General features: G+C 35.1%; 1 protein-coding gene and 1 non-coding gene across 6 annotated transcripts in view; both read left to right on the top strand.

The window, feature by feature from the left end:
* PDE1A (phosphodiesterase 1A) overlaps nucleotides 1-17,655 on the top strand; it is a 320,097-nt gene that overhangs the window by 39,633 nt on the left and 262,809 nt on the right. The window lies entirely within an intron of this gene.
* On the top strand, nucleotides 14,160-14,287 carry LOC129499021 (small nucleolar RNA SNORD22). Its single transcript, XR_008662284.1, has one exon. It is a non-coding gene; the product is annotated as a small nucleolar RNA SNORD22 (small nucleolar RNA).

Below are 17,655 nucleotides of genomic sequence, written 5' to 3' on the forward strand. Positions count from 1 at the left end.
GTTCTTTTATCTTGCGACCTTAAATACACCAAGTGGTAGAGCATCCTACCTCTTTAGTACTTTAACGTGTTATCTAAAGTGAATTAACACTGTTAAAACTGAATTAACAGAAATATTATTATATAACATTTTAGGAAGCAAACATTTAAGGATTTAAAAAAGCGTTACTTCCATTCATAATACTCTTTACTAAATATATAGTCTGAGGAAGCTCATAAAACACTTTTAGTAAGTGAAACAAAATGGAATTTTACCCTAACTTCATTAAGTTAAGAAAAGGATCTAGTACATTTGGGAAAGCATTTTGTGGTACTTGTAAAATAATAGAAGAAAAAGTGACTAGCCAGTATTTTTTTTCTAAAGGATATAAAATAATTTCAGCCACAAAAAACATCTAACTTTAGCTTTCCTAGGATGTGTTGGTAATACAAAATATCAAAGTTATCATGGAAATGATAAAACAATATAGCCTGACCCCAATTTCCAGCCCTTTGGAGTTTCTTGGTTTACAAATCCCGTCTCAGTTTACATGTTCTCCCTGTCTTGTCTTGCTCAGTGGTACTAATCAAGGTTCAGGCACCTAATGGCCTCCATCTATATTTGTTGCTGCTTATTTTGATCTTTTTTCTGGGATGTCAACCTTGGCATTGATGATGTGGAAGTCATTCCATTCCTGGAACCAACTGTCATGCTTATTGAAGGTTCTATATTCTCATTTGGCTTCTTCTTCTTCTTCTTCTTTTTTAAGATTTCCTTCTTAAATAATCTCTACACTCGATGTAGGGCTCCAATCCCAAGATCAAGAGTCACATGCTCTACTAACTGAGTCAGCGAGGCAACCCTCTTTTAGCTTCTTAAAGAATCTAAACTTTCAGTTTCCTTTTTGAGAAGCTATAGACAAGTCCTTGGGGCTGGAGAAGAAGCCATCCAAGGGCTGTTTTAAGAGTACTCCAGAGTGATGGCCAGCAATACTGACCCTTTTCTATAAGATATTGTCCATTTCTAGTTGGACATGGGAGAAATTGCAGAGGTACATATCTTCCCCTTTATGAGGGAATCTATTTCTGTATGCCTGAACCCAGTTGTCCACATCACTGTCTTTTATTTTTCTCTTGGAATTCCATGTTGTCTTCATGTAAATAAGACACAATAGCATCACTTTGGGCAATTCCTGGTCATCCTCTTCCATTTTTTTTTAATAATAAGCAAACCAAAGAATCTCATTATGGTATATGTATATGTAATTGTTCTCATATTCTATAATTTCCTTTTACTGTCTTATTGAGGAAAAGCAGTAACTTTATACATCCTTCCTATGTCACCAAAAGACATAACCTAATGAAGCAACTGCTTTGTGCTTCATAATAATCTCATTGAATTTTCATAAGATCCTTCAAAAGAGGATGTACATTTTATAAATAATAAGGCCAGGATTCAGAAAGTTAAGTAGCTTGCTTAAGATCAAATGATTAATTATGAATGGAATAAAAATTCAATTCTAGTGCATTTTGTTGGACCCCAAAGTCTGGGCACTGTCATGTCTAGGGCAACATTTGGCTCCTTCAGCAAATTACTTTTCCAACCTTTAGAGAATTGAATAAGTTACCTTGCTGTGTACATTATGTGAAACATTCCTATTGGTCCTTTTCTTTGATAGAAATGTTTACAAAGACATTTTTCCCCATTCAGGAAAGAGCCTCTCCTAAGTAAAGTGAAAGAATAAAATTTTCATGATAGTAAAATATATAGATCCAAGTAAATATATGTCTATATTCTTATTTATCACTTTGCACAAAATAGGTACACAATATTAATGCATTAATCAATTGCTTGTATTGAGGAAGCTTATAGATCTGGATACTAAAGATAAGTTTTTATGTTAAAGAAGACTTTCTAAGTTCTAAAATAGATTTTAAGATAAGTTTGAGAAGAGTGTCTCATGAAACTCTTTTTGCAATCACATTGCTGAGCCATTGACTTTCTTATTGATATTCACTAAAGAGTTGGAACACTGAACAGTGTGATAATTTCTTTCCTGTTGAAAAAAATTTTCAACAAAAAAAGTATTCTTAAAAAAGAAGCAAATGGCAACTTAAAAAGTTCTTTTCTCAGAGTACAGTACAACTTAGTAGGGAACAGTACATAACATCTTCATGTGTATGAAGAATTAGGTTGGCATATCTTGGAGAAGAAAACACTTTCTATCCTATACTCAAAGGCTAGTCTCATTTTAGTCCAGATCTGAAAAGTCATGATTCAGATTAAAGGGAGCTCTTTCTTTTGTTTTATTTCAGTTCTTCTTCCTGGATAACAGCCAATAATTATAGTGTGGAATTAAGAGAGTTCTGGGGACTTCTGATGGTTGTAGGACTAGATGAGGTCATTTCTGTAAGCTTAGACAAAGTTTCTTGCTCATGTTTTCTCATCTGCCTGACATGTATTACCTTTGTGGCATGTTATCTCTTTTCTTCAGTGAATAATTACTGAAAGGCATTTCTTCATTATAATTTTTATCATTGTTCCAAACCCCATGACTGTGGATTATAACTGGTGGTTTTAGAGAATTTTTGCTCTGAATCCAAATGTATTGGTCTAGAACGCAAGTTGATTTCCATGAAACTGCTTAGAAAATTTAGTTCACTAAATTGTGAAGATTGTCATTTGCCTACCTTCTGTTTTTTAGATAAGTGTATATATAATTTTAACTGAAATGTTATTCCACCTACATGCAGCACTCAAGAACAAAAATCACTTGGAAATCAGACAAGGTAATTCATGAAAAACAAATCGCTGTATCAAAATAGTCATAGTATCTCTATAAAAATGTGCAGTCAAATGTCATCTTCCACTGGATTGAGCCTAATCTGCCATGTGCAAAAACCTTTTATTCTAAGTGCTTTATAACACAATAGAGACTCTCTTCACTTCGTGAATATATCTATCTATATTTCCTACTTGCTGTTTTGTGGACACTTTTCTCTTTCACTAAACTTTTAAGTTTCCAGAAAGAAGGACTGTCTTCTTGTTAATTGTTAAATAGCTATTCCTATAATAACCCCAGACAGAGAGTAACTAACTATTCAATGATATGTGGAGAATTGAGTTAAACTGAACATTGAAAATTAGGTATTGAGAGAATTATTACTGTGACACAGTCCTCACATTCAGAATCTTTGGGGGGATAAAAGTATAAGTGGGTAAGGTCTTGGAAGAGTCTTGTAAGACCCATTTAAATTGTGTAGAGAATGGATGGGGGGGGGTCCCTGCCTTTTTATTCCTGGTATGTATAAATGGCACTTCCTTGTGGAGAAGAGAGGCCATGACTGGGACCTGTGACACAATATAGTGATATTTCCCTTAGTATAGAGACTCTTTCCTCTGTTTTGTTTACTTATAATAAATTCCACCAATTTTAAGTGTATAGTTTGTTGAGATTTTGTAATGTCTCCAATTATGAAATCACCATGACATCAAGATGTACCAATAGTTCTCTCAACTTAAAAAATTTCCTTGTGTCTTGTTACACTTGAACAGGGCCAACAAACTTGTTCTCTGTCCACCCCGGCCACAGGTAAAATCAGATCTGCTTTCTGTTCTTACCATTTTTCATTTTCTAGAACCTTATGTAAATGGAATTATGCAGTATGTAGTCTCCTGATTTTACTTCTTTTACTAAGCAAATGTTTTTATTTATTTATTTTTTTTAAATTTTTTTATTTATTTATTTAGAGAGAGAGAGAGAGGGAGAGGGAGAGAGAGAATGTGACACAGGCAGAGGGAGAAGCAGGCTCCATGCAGGGAACCTGACATGGGACTTGATCCCCGGATCTCCAGGATCACACCCCAGGCTGTAGGCGGTACTAAACCGCTGCACCACTGGGGCTGCCCGCAAATGTTTTTAAATTCATCCATGTTGCATGTATCCATATTTGATTCTTTTTTATTGGTGTGTAGTATGTCATGCTATGTGTATAAGAAACTTTTCTTATCCATCCAGAAGTTGACAGACATTTGGATTGCTTCCACTTTTTAGCTATTATGAATAATACTTCTGTGACATTTGCATATAGCTTGTGTGTGGACACATGTCTTCATTTTCCTTGAGTAAAAACCTAGGAGTAAAATTACTAGGTTGCATGGTTAATATTTATCCAGCTTTATAAGAAACTGATATATAGATTTCCAAAGTGGCTGTATGAGTTTATATTTCTATTAGCAATGCGTGAGAGTTCCACTTGCTCCGTATTTTTGTTACACTTGTTATTTCAACCTTTTCAATTTTAACCATTCTGGTGGGTATGTAGTAGTATCACATTGTGGTTTTAATTTATGCTTTCCTAATGACTGGTGATCATTCAAAATCTTTTCATATGCTTATTAGCCATTCATATGTTTTCTTTTGTGAAGTGCCTGTTTAAATATTTTGTCCAGTTTTGATTATTTTTTATTATTACAAAATTGTAAGAATTCTTTATGTAGTCTGGATAAAAGCTGTTAGTTAGATATGTGGATTCCGGAATAAAATTTTTTGTAGTTGTGGCTAGCTTTTTGTTTTATAAACTGTCTTTTAAGAAACAGAAGTTTCTGCTCTTGATGAAATCTATTTTACCAATTGTTTTCTTTTATAGTTTGTGTTTTGGGACTCATCCAATATCACAGAATTTTTCTCTTAATTTTTAAGTAGAAGTTTAATAGTTTTAGCTCTTATGTTTAGGAACAGTTACCTGAGCTGACTTTCTTGTGTGCGATGTGAGGTAATGATTGGTATTTATTCCTCCCCCCACCCCCATATAGTCAGTTTTCCCATCACCTTTTCTTGAAAAGACAGTCATTTTCCTATTAAATTATCTTGGTAACTTTGCCAAAGCCAATTAAAGTATGAGTTTGTCTTTGAAGTTTCTATTCTGCTCCATTAACCTATACATCTATCTTTATGTCAGTATCTCACTGTCTTGATTATTGTAGCTTTATACTAAAATTTGAAAGGAAGTAGTTTAAGTACTATAATTTTATTCTTTTTTCAGGATTGCTTTAGCTATTCTAGTCCTTTGAATTTTGATATAAATATTTAATTTATATTGTTAATTTTCTTTAAAAGTCCTAGTTAGGATTATGATTAGGATTGTATTAAATCTAGAGATTAATTTGGAGAGAACTGGTATCTTAACAGTTTTGAGAAGAATGGTGTATCTCTTCATTTATTTAGGTTTAGCTTAATTTCTTTCAATAGTATTTTGTAAATTTTAGTGTAAAATCTTAACAATTGTCTTCACCAAAATTTTTCCCATATTTATTTTTATGCTTTTTGAATGTGGCTTTTTCTTTTTTTTTTTTTAATTTTTATTTATTTGTGATAGTCACAGAGAGAGAGAGAGAGAGAGAGAGAGAGAGGCAGAGACACAGGCAGAGGGAGAAGCAGGCTCCATGCACCAGGAGCCCGACGTGGGATTCGATCCCGGGTCTCCAGGATCGCGCCCTGGGCCAAAGGCAGGCATCAAACTGCTGCGCCACCCAGGGATCCCTAAATGTGGCTTTTTCTAAATTTCATTTCACATTTATATTCCCCCCAAAACTGAAATACACTTGATTTTTAATAATGACCTTAGTTATTGGAAACCTGCTGGATTCACTTATTAGTTTTCATAGCTTTCAGGATTTTCTACATACACTATCTTGTCTATAATTAAAGTATCTCTACTTCTTGCATATTCTATATACTTTTTATTTTTTTCTTACCTTATTGCGCTGGTGTGGATTTAAAGTGTAATGTTAAATAAAATAATTAAAGCACAGATCCTTTTCTCTGATCTTATCTAGGAAGCGTTGAGACTTTTATCACTGAGTTTGATATTAAATGAAGTTTTCCATAGGAGCTCTTAATTGGGTTGAGGACATTCTCTTTTAGTTCTAGTTTTCTGGGAGCTTTTAATCATGAAATAGTGATCAATTTTGTCAAATACTTTCACTGTATGTACTAAAATAATCATATGCTTTTTTCCCTGTATTAAATTAATATGGTGAATTATGTTGACTGATTTTCAGATATTAAATCAACCTTGCCTTCCTGGGATAAACACCTGTTAATTATTATATATTATCTTTTTTTTTTACATAATGCTCAATTTGATTGATAATATTTTAACATAATTTTTGTGTCTATATTTGTGAAAGGTATTTGTCTACATTTCTCTTTGCTTGTATTGTCTTTGCCTCATTTTGGAATCAAGGTAATTTTGTCTTAATAAAATAAATTGGGAAGTTTTTTCTTTGAAATAGTTTGTGAGAATTAACTACTAGTTTTTCCTTAAATGTCGGATAGAATTCATCATTAAAGTCATCTGGATTCAGAGTTATCTTTTGGAGGAGGTTTTTATTTACAAAGTAAACTTATTAATTAATGGCTGTGAATTTTTTTTAAATGTGGGGTTTTTTTTTTTTTTGAGGATTTTTCCTCTTTCAATTAGGTTGCCAAATTTATGAGCACAAAGGTGTTCATAATATCCCCCTTATTGTTTTTGTTTTGCAATTCCCCTATTATCCTTTTAGTGTTTGTAGAACCTGTAGAGTCCTCTTTTTCATATTTGATATTGGTAGCTTTCCTTCTATCTCTCCCCATCCTTCACTTTTCCTTCTTCCTTTTCTTTTCCTTTGCCTCTCCCTCCCAGTTTAATCTCTAGCTGCCCTTTTAGCCTGGTGAGCCTAACAGTTGAATAGACTAACCCTGAGAAGTCTTCTTTTGTAGACTCAGGGCATGGTTCAAAAATAAGGATTCTCATGAGCAGAAAGAAGAAACCAGGGTAGAATCTGGGCATGGTTCAAAAATAGGATTCTCATGAACAGAAAGAAGAAACTAGTTAGGAGGAAGAATAGTACTTCAATTTATGACAGAAAAAGCTATAAAACCTTATTGAGGATATATAGCATGGGAATAAGTGGCAAAATCAGCTTCTTAGTTCTAAAGAATTTTGCGGATCCATGGCAGAACTGCTGAGACCTGTGCATAGGAGACCCAGTGTGAAACCTTTATCCAATTGTGTCCTCCCTTTTTCCTTTCTCATTTTGAAGTTAGATTTACAACTCTAAATAAATAATAAATAAATGACAGTACATAAATTGATTACATAACAAAATTAAATTTAAAAATTAATTGATTCGTCTACAACTCATAAATTGACTTGATTTACAACTCTAAACATTGTACCTCCTGTACCAATTGTGCGTACTTTTCAGATGCTTTATTCTAGAACTCCTTCCTGAAAATTGAATAATAGCACTTACCTCTTCCTCAAAAATATTCAGTGACTTCCTACCGTTTGATAAAACGAAGTGCATAGCTATCTGTGTAATATTTTAAGCCTTCTTTCTCATTTTTCCAAGTTTCGAACTTCCCATTGTGTTACATTTTCATCCTTACCTCTCCCACCAATCAAGATGGTTCACTGATTATTTTGCTGACGCACTTGGTAGATTTCTACTTTTGTGCTTTCACTGTTGTAGGACTGACTTGTTCCTTAATATCTCTCAGTTGTCTGTGAGAACTGAGGTTTAGAAAAGTGGCATAAATTTATCAATGTCAAACACTTTACTTAGGAGAGAATGGAAATAAGAACTCAGATCTAGAATTTATCTATCTTAATGTGAAGGATTTGGATTTTATCTGTTAAGAAATGGAGAGCCTTTTTGGTTTCTAGAAAGGTAACTCTTGAGAAATGTGTTCTAAGAAAGATAAACTTGACATCTTTAAGTAGAAGGGAGGAAGACAAAACTGTGACAGGTATAAAATCTAAGAGGCTGAGGTATCCCTGAGGACACAGGCCAGGCCAGAGATTATAGGACAAACAGAAAGTTACTGATTTAAAGCTACTATGAAGAAAACAGTGACAGTACATTTCAAGACCATGGAAAGAAGGGATAGTCAGGATACAAAAGAAATAAGGTTTGGAAAACACCTTAAAACTCTTTCTTTAGCTAACCATAAACCTCATAATAATATCTTCAGTACAATAGATATTTATGTTACTTTTATTTATTTTATAATTTTCCAAATTGCTTTCGCCATATGCTTTTTCTAAGCATTGTTCTAGACACTGGAGACACAAGAGTGAACCATTTAATGAATGAATGAATGAATATTATCTCACTATCAAAATGCATATGCCAAGTGGGCGGGGGGTGGGGGTAACTGGGTGATGGGCACTGAGGTGGGCACTTGACGGGATGAGCACAGGGTGTTATTTTATATGTTGGCAAATTGAACACCAATAAAAAATAAATTTACCAAAAACAACAATAACAACAACAACAAAAACAAAATGCATATGCCAAAATGTTACTAGGGCCATTGAAAAAATTTTAATTCTACAAATTTATTGTTTGTTTATTTTTTAATTTTTAATTTTTTTTTGAGGGAGATAGTGTGAGAGATGGGGGAGTGACAGACAAGGAGGGAGAAGGAAAGAACCTCAAGCAGACTCCCCACTGAGTACACAGCCTGGCATGGGCTTGATCTCATAACCCTGAGATCAGACCTGAGCTGAAATCACGAGTAGTACAGTTAACTGACTGTAGAATAATAAAAATAGAGAATAATAATCTTAATTTTGGGAATAGTTAGGAATAGCTTCTGTATTTGCCTGTGGATAACACCATTCAGGAAACACGAAACCAGAATATATGTATGTGTTTAATGAGGATAAAAATTATTGTTTTAAATTGCATAAAACTGGTTTTAAGGTTAATGTTCATGAAGTAATTTAGGTGATGCTATTCCCAACCATCATACTGACAAAAGATAGAATGAAAGAAATGCTTTCTCAACTGAAGAGGATCTATTTTCAACTTTAAAAAAATACTTGTAATTCCTGTGATTTCTTAGGAATTACACACCTTCTCAATGTATCATATAAGCAATTAAAAGTTTTTTAAAATTTTATTTATTTATTTGAGAGAGCGAGCGAGAGCAAGCCAGAGAACACAAGTGGGGGAAATTGCAGAGGGAGCTGGAGAAGCTGACTCCCCTCTGAGCAGGGAGCCTGATGTGGGGCTTGATCCTGGCACTCCAGGATCATGACCTGAGCTGAAGGCAGGTACTTAACCGACTGAGCCACCCAGGCACCCCAAAAGTTTTTGAGACCCTGCTTCAAATTTTTTAATCAAAATATACTTTAGTTACTCGAATTCCAATTCTATAGCATTTTATTGGAAAGGAAAGATGAAAACATTCTTAGATACAGACATTTACAGTGTATTTGGCTAAATGCAAAACTGGTCACTCTACTAGGATTTGATGAATAAACTTTAGGCTAAATTTGAAATATCTGATGAGGCCAAGTTCCTGATAAATTATTACTAGTGGAATCTTTATGAACTAAAGGCACTATCCCTTCCTGTAGCTATCCTTTATTTTTTATTACTGTCTTAAATTAATCCAAAGAAACTGAGGTCATGCCAAATTAAGCAATCCAAGATAATTCTCGAAGAAAAAAAACAAAAATAAGAAGTAGACACATTTACTATTCTTTTTTTTTTTTTTAGTAATCCTTCAGTCTCACTCTTTAATTAAAGATTCAGTCATGGTATTTTCCAAGTGCTCTCCATGTATCAGTTTTTGTGCTTAGTAGGAGGAATGCACAGGTTGGTTCTGGTTGGTAAAGAGAGGTATTGGAAAACTAGCAAGTAATCAGAATGATTCCCTAAAATGGTAAGTGACTTGAAGGAAATAAAGAATAGAATGGGAAATACCTATAGGATAGGAAGTAAGCTGATGGGTCTGCTTTACATAAAATGGCCAAAAAAAGGCCCTACTGAGAGATATTACTTCAGGTGTTGAAGAATTAGAATTTAACTGGTTCACAACACTGGATGCAGGAGAAAGAACTTAGCCTTATAGCTTCCTCAAAATAAATTAACCTTTTATGAAAGGCTAGGATATGAAAGCAAATAGCTTTTCCTTTATATCCAGAATGTCATTTCAGTTCTTTCAGTACCTGTATGAAGATTCAAAAGACAATAACAAACTAGAAAAATGGAGAAGAGCTTGATATTTTTGAAAGTTAATAAAGTTTGGTCCTTACGTTGTTTTCCTTTTAAGTGTCATTTAAAAAAAAAACGTGTTATACTCTGAATGCGAAGAGTGATTCTGAATATGGTATTTCTGTATCATTAAATTTTTTTAAGTTTAGCTTTAAAAATAATTGGCTCCTTTTGCTTCATATCCTACCTAGTTGTTCTGAACATTGTGCATCTTTTGAACTGAATGGAAATTTGTTGTTTCTTTAATAACTGACTATGACTCGAAGGAAGTCATATCTGTGGAAAATAGGAGTATTCACCTTTACAAGCATCTTTGCTATTTGATTAAAAGGGAAGTGAGCAAACTCAAAAGTATTCTTAAATACTTAATGGATTTACAAGCTCAAGTGGCTTCACAGTAACTACATGATTTTGTCACAACTTTCTCCCTCCTCCCAACTCTCTCTCTCTCCAGAATTTCTTAGATTCTCTCTGTTCAAGGAAGCCCTTATAAGTCTTCTACTAAATGCAATCTTCAGTCTCAGTACTGTTTTTTTTTTTTTTTTTTATGATAGTCACACAGAGAGAGAGAGAGGCAGAGACACAGGCAGAGGGAGAAGCAGGCTCCATGCACCGGGAGCCTGACGTGGGATTCAATCCCGGGTCTCCAGGATCGCGCCCTGGGCCAAAGGCAGGCGCCAAACCGCTGCGCCACCCAGGGATCCCCTCAGTACTGTTCTTAAACTGTTCCAGGTAGAGGTTCATTGTCTTCTGTTTTTTTTTTTTTTTTCTTTTAAATCACTGAAAATGAAAATGATAGGTTCTCCTCTAATGGTGCATTTCTAACACGAGAGCCTTTCTTTGTAAAAGCAAATAGAAAATTTAGTTTTATAACTTTAGTTTTAGAATGACCACTCAAAGTTCAAAGGGGTGAGAAATTCTTTCAGTATCTGTGATCCCAGCAGCCTTAAGAAAACGTAACAAGTCTTGGGAGTTCTGGCTTTTGTTGGCCTTGTGTGGTATAGGTAGATCAGGAATGGAGAAGGAACTTTGGTAGAGGCAGCCCAGCCATCACCATGGCTCTGAACTCCTATTCACATAGCAAACAGATAAAGTGAGAGGTTGGGCTGGCATAGAAGCAGTTCTTTCCTCGTCATCACTAGCTTGGTGTACTTGCCAAGGGTTTCCTTGCCAGGAGATAGCTCAGTTACCATGAGCTCCTTGAAGCGTTCCTTGGCAGTCCTGAGTGAATCTGAAGTGTGATTTCATGCCTTTGCTTTTCTTCAGCTTTTGCTTGGCTGTGATTTTGAAAATTAACTATGAATTTTTAATAGATTGTTCATATTTTCCATATTATTTGAACTCTATAGGGACTAGGACATTATCTTTTACATATTCCTTAATATTAACAAAACAAAATTTTTGCGTTATGAAATGTACTTTTTCTTCCTTATATAGAGCAGTATGTGAGTGGGAAGATGCTTGAATTGTTCCTGCTTCTCCTTGCCAGAAGAAAATAAAAGTATGTCTTCTACAATCCCTTTCTTATGTTATTTGAGGCTATCAAAATGCCAGCTGGTGGCTTCTTTTCTTGTTGAATACAATGCAACCTAAATATCCTCTTCTTTCACAAAAAGGAGCTAAATCAGAGTGGATTTGGTTCTTGTATCTAAAGGTTAAAGGCCAAGGGATAAAATGTGCATAGCTTTTTGTGTGTGTGTGTGCTGTGACTGCTAGAGGATTTATAGGGATGAAATATAGGTTAGTTTTATAATTTCTTTTTTTTAAATGAATATTTTTTGAGATACTGAGATTATTAGATTTTGGGTTATTGTATTAATAAGATCCAGAAAATTAGTTATAGGAAAAACATACTTAACTTATTTGAAGCTCACAGATATTAAATATATTGTGGAAAAACGGTTGAATGGATAAATAATTGAATAATTATTATTCATCCAAATAATGAAATATTATTCATCCCTAAAAAGATATGAGCTATTAAGCCATGAAAACACATGGAGAAATCTCATATGCCTATTACAAAATGAAAGAAACCCATCTGAAAGGCCGAATACTCTATTATTCCAATTATATGACATTCTAGAAAAGGTAAAACTATGGAAAAAGTAGAAAGATCAATGGTTGTTAGAAGTTGAGAGGGAGGGATGGGTAGGCAGAGAATAGAGGACTTTTGGGGCAGTGAAAATACTGTTATCAGACCTTAAGGATGGATACAAATTATACATTTAGCCAAACCCATAGGATGAACAACACCAAGAGTGAACCCTAATGTAAACTATGGTTCATCAATTATAAGAAAATCATCCGGGGATCCCTGGGTGGCTCAGCGGTTTGGCGCCTGCCTTTGGCCCAGGGCGTGATCCTGGAGTACTGGGATCGAGTCCCACGTCCGGCTTCTGGCATGGAGCCTGCTTCTCCCTCTGCCTCTGTCTCTGCTTCTCTCTCATAAATAAATAAATAAATAAATAAATAAATAAATAAATAAATAAATACATCTTTAAAAAAAAAAGAAAATGACCCACTTTAGTGGGGGATATTGACAATGGGGGAGGCCGTGTATACATAGGTGCAGGGAATATTTGGGAAATATCTGTGCCTTCTTCTAAATTTTACTTGAATTTAAAATTGAATTTTAAATTGCTGTAAAATATAAAGTCTTGATTAAAGAAAACATGATTATTATTCTTTTTATCTTAAAATTTTAACAAATTAAAAATATTTCAAAATCCTGGTATTTTAATTTTTAATTTAAAAAATCAGAGAAAAATAATCCAAAAATTTTGTGCTGGGAAGGGTAAATGTTTGTCCTACTCTCCACTCCTGCCTGTGCAACTCCCTATCTGTCTCTTTTCCTTCCTCCTCCCCCTAGATTAGTCAGTGTCTAGGAAAATTTGGCAGAAGTATTAAACCTAAAAGGTAAGAGCTATGCCCTACTACCCCTTGTTCTCCTCCTCATGAATAGATTGATTAGGTTAAGTCTGGCTGAGGGCACTTCTTGTCAATTGTCACTCTCCATATTCAAGCCTAACTCTGATAGAATGCTAAACCCCAAGATTTTGGGTTTCAAGTTGCCAGAGTGCAGTCTCTTTCTTTTAATAAGAAGCGCAAATTTCTTTTGAAAGCCTCCCTCCTCCATTATCATTGGTTGATGGAACTGATCTTATTCCCAACATTGGACAGCGAGGTAAGGGGAGCCTCTATGGGCTTAATCCAATAAATAGTCTACCTTCCCAGTCACGGGACTGGTTCAGAGATGGGCATGTGACCCAGTTAGAAGTATAAGATACAAGAGACTATTTTTGGAGCTTCTGGGAAAAACTAGATGGGGTCTTCCTTCTGCTGAATGTGGGAGTGCAAAAACAAAGGGTCAGAGCCATGCTGCCTTTTTGCTAGCCAAGAGATCCACCCTGAGGAGGAAGTTTACTCCCAGAGGAAAGCACAGCTGAGACACACAGAGAAACCAACTCTTGATGACATTGTTTCAATAACTGCATCAAATCACAGCTGAAGGAAGCACTAGCACTGAATCTTCATGTTATTGGCCTGCACATTTCCTATTTTTCTCTAAGTCATTTGAGCTCAGTTTTGTTCCTTGCAACACACAGTGTACTGAAGGTCTGTGGAGCCCTTGTAGCTAATAGCTAATCTCTGGCTCGTCCAATGCCCTCTGCTCCCACCATTTGAACAGTATGCTTGCCAAGAATCTGCTGTGATTCTTCCCAAACTTGTTTAAGGCAGTTGTAATTTTATGTAGTAATTACACAAGCTAATTAAATATTAAATAAACTAATAAAATATGAGTATGAAAAGAAAGTTATCATATATACAAAAACTAAGTTTAATATTTTGAGAAGCCGGGATCCCTGGGTGGCGCAGCAGTTTGGCACCTGCCTTTGGCCCAGGGCGCGATCCTGGAGACCCGGGATCGAATCCCACATCAGGCTCCCTCTGCCTGTGTCTCTGCCTCTCTCTCTCTCTCTGTGACTATCATAAAAAAAAAAAATTAAAAAAATATTTTGAGAAGCCTCATAAAAAGTCATATAAAAAAGGTATCTAATTTAAAATGAATAAGAACAAGAGTTTGTAAGAAAACTAAATGAAACTAGTAAGATTTTGAGCTTAGTTTGTTTTGCAGATGTCTTAAATTCTCATTCCATGTTAAAGAATCACAGACAGCCTGTAAAGGTGAACCCCCTGGGGCTGGCTGGGGGGAAAGGAGGAAGCTTGCTCCAGAAGGAACTGAGGGATCATAAGAGATTTCTAAATGTGGGAAAAAAAAAATCATTTGGTGAAGTCAAGTGTACATACTTCTTTGTAGGTCTAAAGAAAGAACAAAGCTTTTATATAACAGGAATCCAGTTCTTCAGGGATACCAAAAGAAAATTTTTATTTATTTATTTATTTATTTTAAAAGGAATTTTTTTTTAAGGCTTTTATTTATTCATGAGAGACACGGGCTGGGGGGGTGGCGGCAGAGACAGGCAGAGAGCAAGGAAGAAGCAGGCTCCATGCAGGGACCCCGATGCGGGACTCAATCCCAGAACTCCAGGATCCCACCGTGGGCCGAAGGCAGGCGCTAAACTGTTGAGCCACCTAGGGATCCCCTAAAAGGAAATTTTTAAGTCATTTTTGGTGCAACCTAGCTGGAAATTAGCATGTAATTGTTTGAGCCTTGCTGAATAAAAGTTTAACCTTCAAAAAAAAAAATGAATCACAGAGAGGCATTTTGAATTTGGTTAGTTCTAGAAAGGTGAATTGAAGTTCCTCCAATCAGCAGACTCCTATGTAAAGAAAAAGCTTTGTTCCTACATCAACTGATTGGCCAATGAATGCATTTTCATAAACTTTAAGTTAAAAAATTAATTATTACTTAATGCTTTCATACTTTAGCCAGTATTTTTGGCTAATTGACTACTACAGGTTTTTAAATTCTATGAGATCAGAAGAATTTTACTGTTCTAAGGTGGAAGATGAGACAGGGTGTGTATGGGAAAGTGACATTAAGAAAGTGAAGCTTAGGGCAGCCCCGGTGGTGCAGGGGTTTAGCGCATTTTGCAGCCTGGAGTGCAATCCTGGAGACCCGGGATCGAGTCCCACATCGGGCTCCCTGCATGGAGCCTGCTTCTCCCTCTGCCTGTGTCTATGCATCTCTCTGTCTCTCTGTGTCTCATGAATAATAAATAAAATCTTTAAAAAAAATAAAAGAAAGAAAGTGAAGCTTAAACTCAGGAGATGAATGTGCACATGTCACAGGCAAGGCTGATGGGATTGTAGGAAGAAGAGCTGTGAGTTAAAACATCAAGTGTGAGATATCCTCTTGTGTCTTTGATATAGGCAATCTTTAGTAGTTAGTAGCTATTTATGATGGATTTTAGGCAGATTATATTTTAGGAAGATCACTCTGGTGGTAGGTTGGAAGATGGACTGGAATGAGGAGGAAAAATGTTAAAGGAAAACATGTCAATGGATGTGGTCACCAACTAAATAATCAGAGTGAGGAAGAAGAAGAAATAAAAGATGACTTGGTACTTGTCAGTGAATGGAGAATGAGGAGACTTAGCATTTAGTTCTTTGACATTAGAGTTTAAAGTTGAAGAGTGTGCTGAGACCAAGTATTTATTGAGCACTTTTTGTGTCACATATGGTTCTAGGCACAATGGGAAGACTGTTGTTCTCTAGAAGCTCAGAGTTTTGAGCAAAAATATATGCTACAGTAGGTATTTGCTAGGATTTATAAAGTTTTTAATTTTTCTGCTTACATCCAACCTCTTTTGTAGAATTTCCCGTAGAATTTTAGTAAAATAGTTGTATCTCCCATTATGCAAGCCAAAGTTAGCCAAACAGTATATCTCTCTTCTCCCCAAAAGCTATTATTTCTTTAGGGACCCAGGATGAGCCAAATGGATATTTTTGGCCAAGTTCAATTTTTGGAGTTTTTGATACAGTATTGGATAGTTAGAGATGAGTTGTAGGGTGAGTCCAGCTACCTAGTATCCTTCCAGTAAATTCCTTTTCTGACCAAATTTGACTTGACATAAATAAACAGGAAATACAAGACAAAACAAAAAAAAACATGATTTGATAGAATAAGAAGGGGAGAGACCTTTAGAGCGTGCCATCGGTAACGAAGGAAATTTTCATGGTCTACCTTCCTTCCAATGTGCACTGGGAAGAATCTTTCCAAGGGGAAATGATTATAACATTCCCTTCTCTGAGAGATTATCTTACAGAGGATCTTTCAGCTCTTTTCTTAGGAAGTTAGGGATTTAGTATAGTACTAGGACTTTGGTCCTTGGTTTTGTGATTTCAAACTTCCATTAACCATATATTGAGAATTTACATAGGGAACCTCCACATGTTTGTTGGGGTTAATTTAATAGCAAATATAAGTGAAATAAGCCAGACGGCAAAGACAAATACTGCATGGTATCACTCATTTATAGAAATAAAAAAAAAAATCAAACTCTTAGAAACAGAGTAGAAAAATGGTTTCCAGGATCTGGAGGGTAAGGGCAGGAGGGAAAAATAGGGAGAGGTTGATAAAAGGTTATAAATTTTCAGTTATATGCTGAATAAGGTCTGAGGATCTAATGTATAACTTGGTGACCATAGAGAGAAACACTACGTATTATAATTAAAATTTTGTAAGAGAGGAGAACTTAAATGTTTTCACTACCTCTCCCCACCAAAAGGTAAAACATATGACGTGATAAATGTGGTAATTGACTTGACAGGAGGAATGCTTTCATAGTATATACATATATCAAATCATTGCATTGCAAACTTTAAATATCTTACAATTTTACTTGCCAATTATGCCTCAATAAAGCTGGGAAAAATAATTTAATAGCAAATAATAGGTATATGTATTGTTCAATTTAGGGATGAATAAAAATATTGAAAAACCAAATGTATTAAAAACAAAAGAGTTCAGGGAAAAGATTGCAAACATATTTATGTTTATGTAAAGTGTTTTTTTTTTACTAGATTATATAAAAGCAGAAAAAGGGGGAAGATATCAAGTGTAAAGAGTGATCTTTAGAATATGATAGCTCAGACTTTGGACCATGACTGAATAGGAAAGTGGGCTAGCACACTTGTCTGTGCGATGAGAACACTTAGCATCATTTTAATTAGTGCAAATTTATGATGTTGTTTTTGCTTTCTAGTGTTTTTAGAAAGTGCTTGCCTACACTTCAGTTCTGGCTTCCCCCACATTTGCTTTGTTAAGAAAAGCTCTTTAAGCATAATTTCTCAGGATTGGAGTCGGATGGGGAAATAAAATGAGTACAAAACTGAGTTGGGAATTCTAAGACTTTTCCTGAATTTATTACTTCCTGTTATTCTCTCTGAGCCTAAATTTTCTCATTTTAATGTAAGACTCTGAACCCCCTTTATTTATTTAGAGCGCACTTATAAAGGTTAAATTAGTGCCAGATATAAAATACCACGCATCACTCTATCACCTTATACTGCTGCTTTATTTTTACAATTCTTATTTTATACCTGTTGTATAATTAATATTCAGGGTACGCACTAAATAAAATTTGGTTGACTAAGCGAAGTGAATAAAAATATTTCTATTTTTAATTGTTGAAAGCCTTTCTTGGGAAGCTTGCC

This window comes from Nyctereutes procyonoides, unplaced genomic scaffold (assembly GCF_905146905.1).
Source record: "Nyctereutes procyonoides isolate TBG_1078 unplaced genomic scaffold, NYPRO_anot_genome, whole genome shotgun sequence".
Taxonomy (NCBI): domain Eukaryota; kingdom Metazoa; phylum Chordata; class Mammalia; order Carnivora; family Canidae; genus Nyctereutes; species Nyctereutes procyonoides.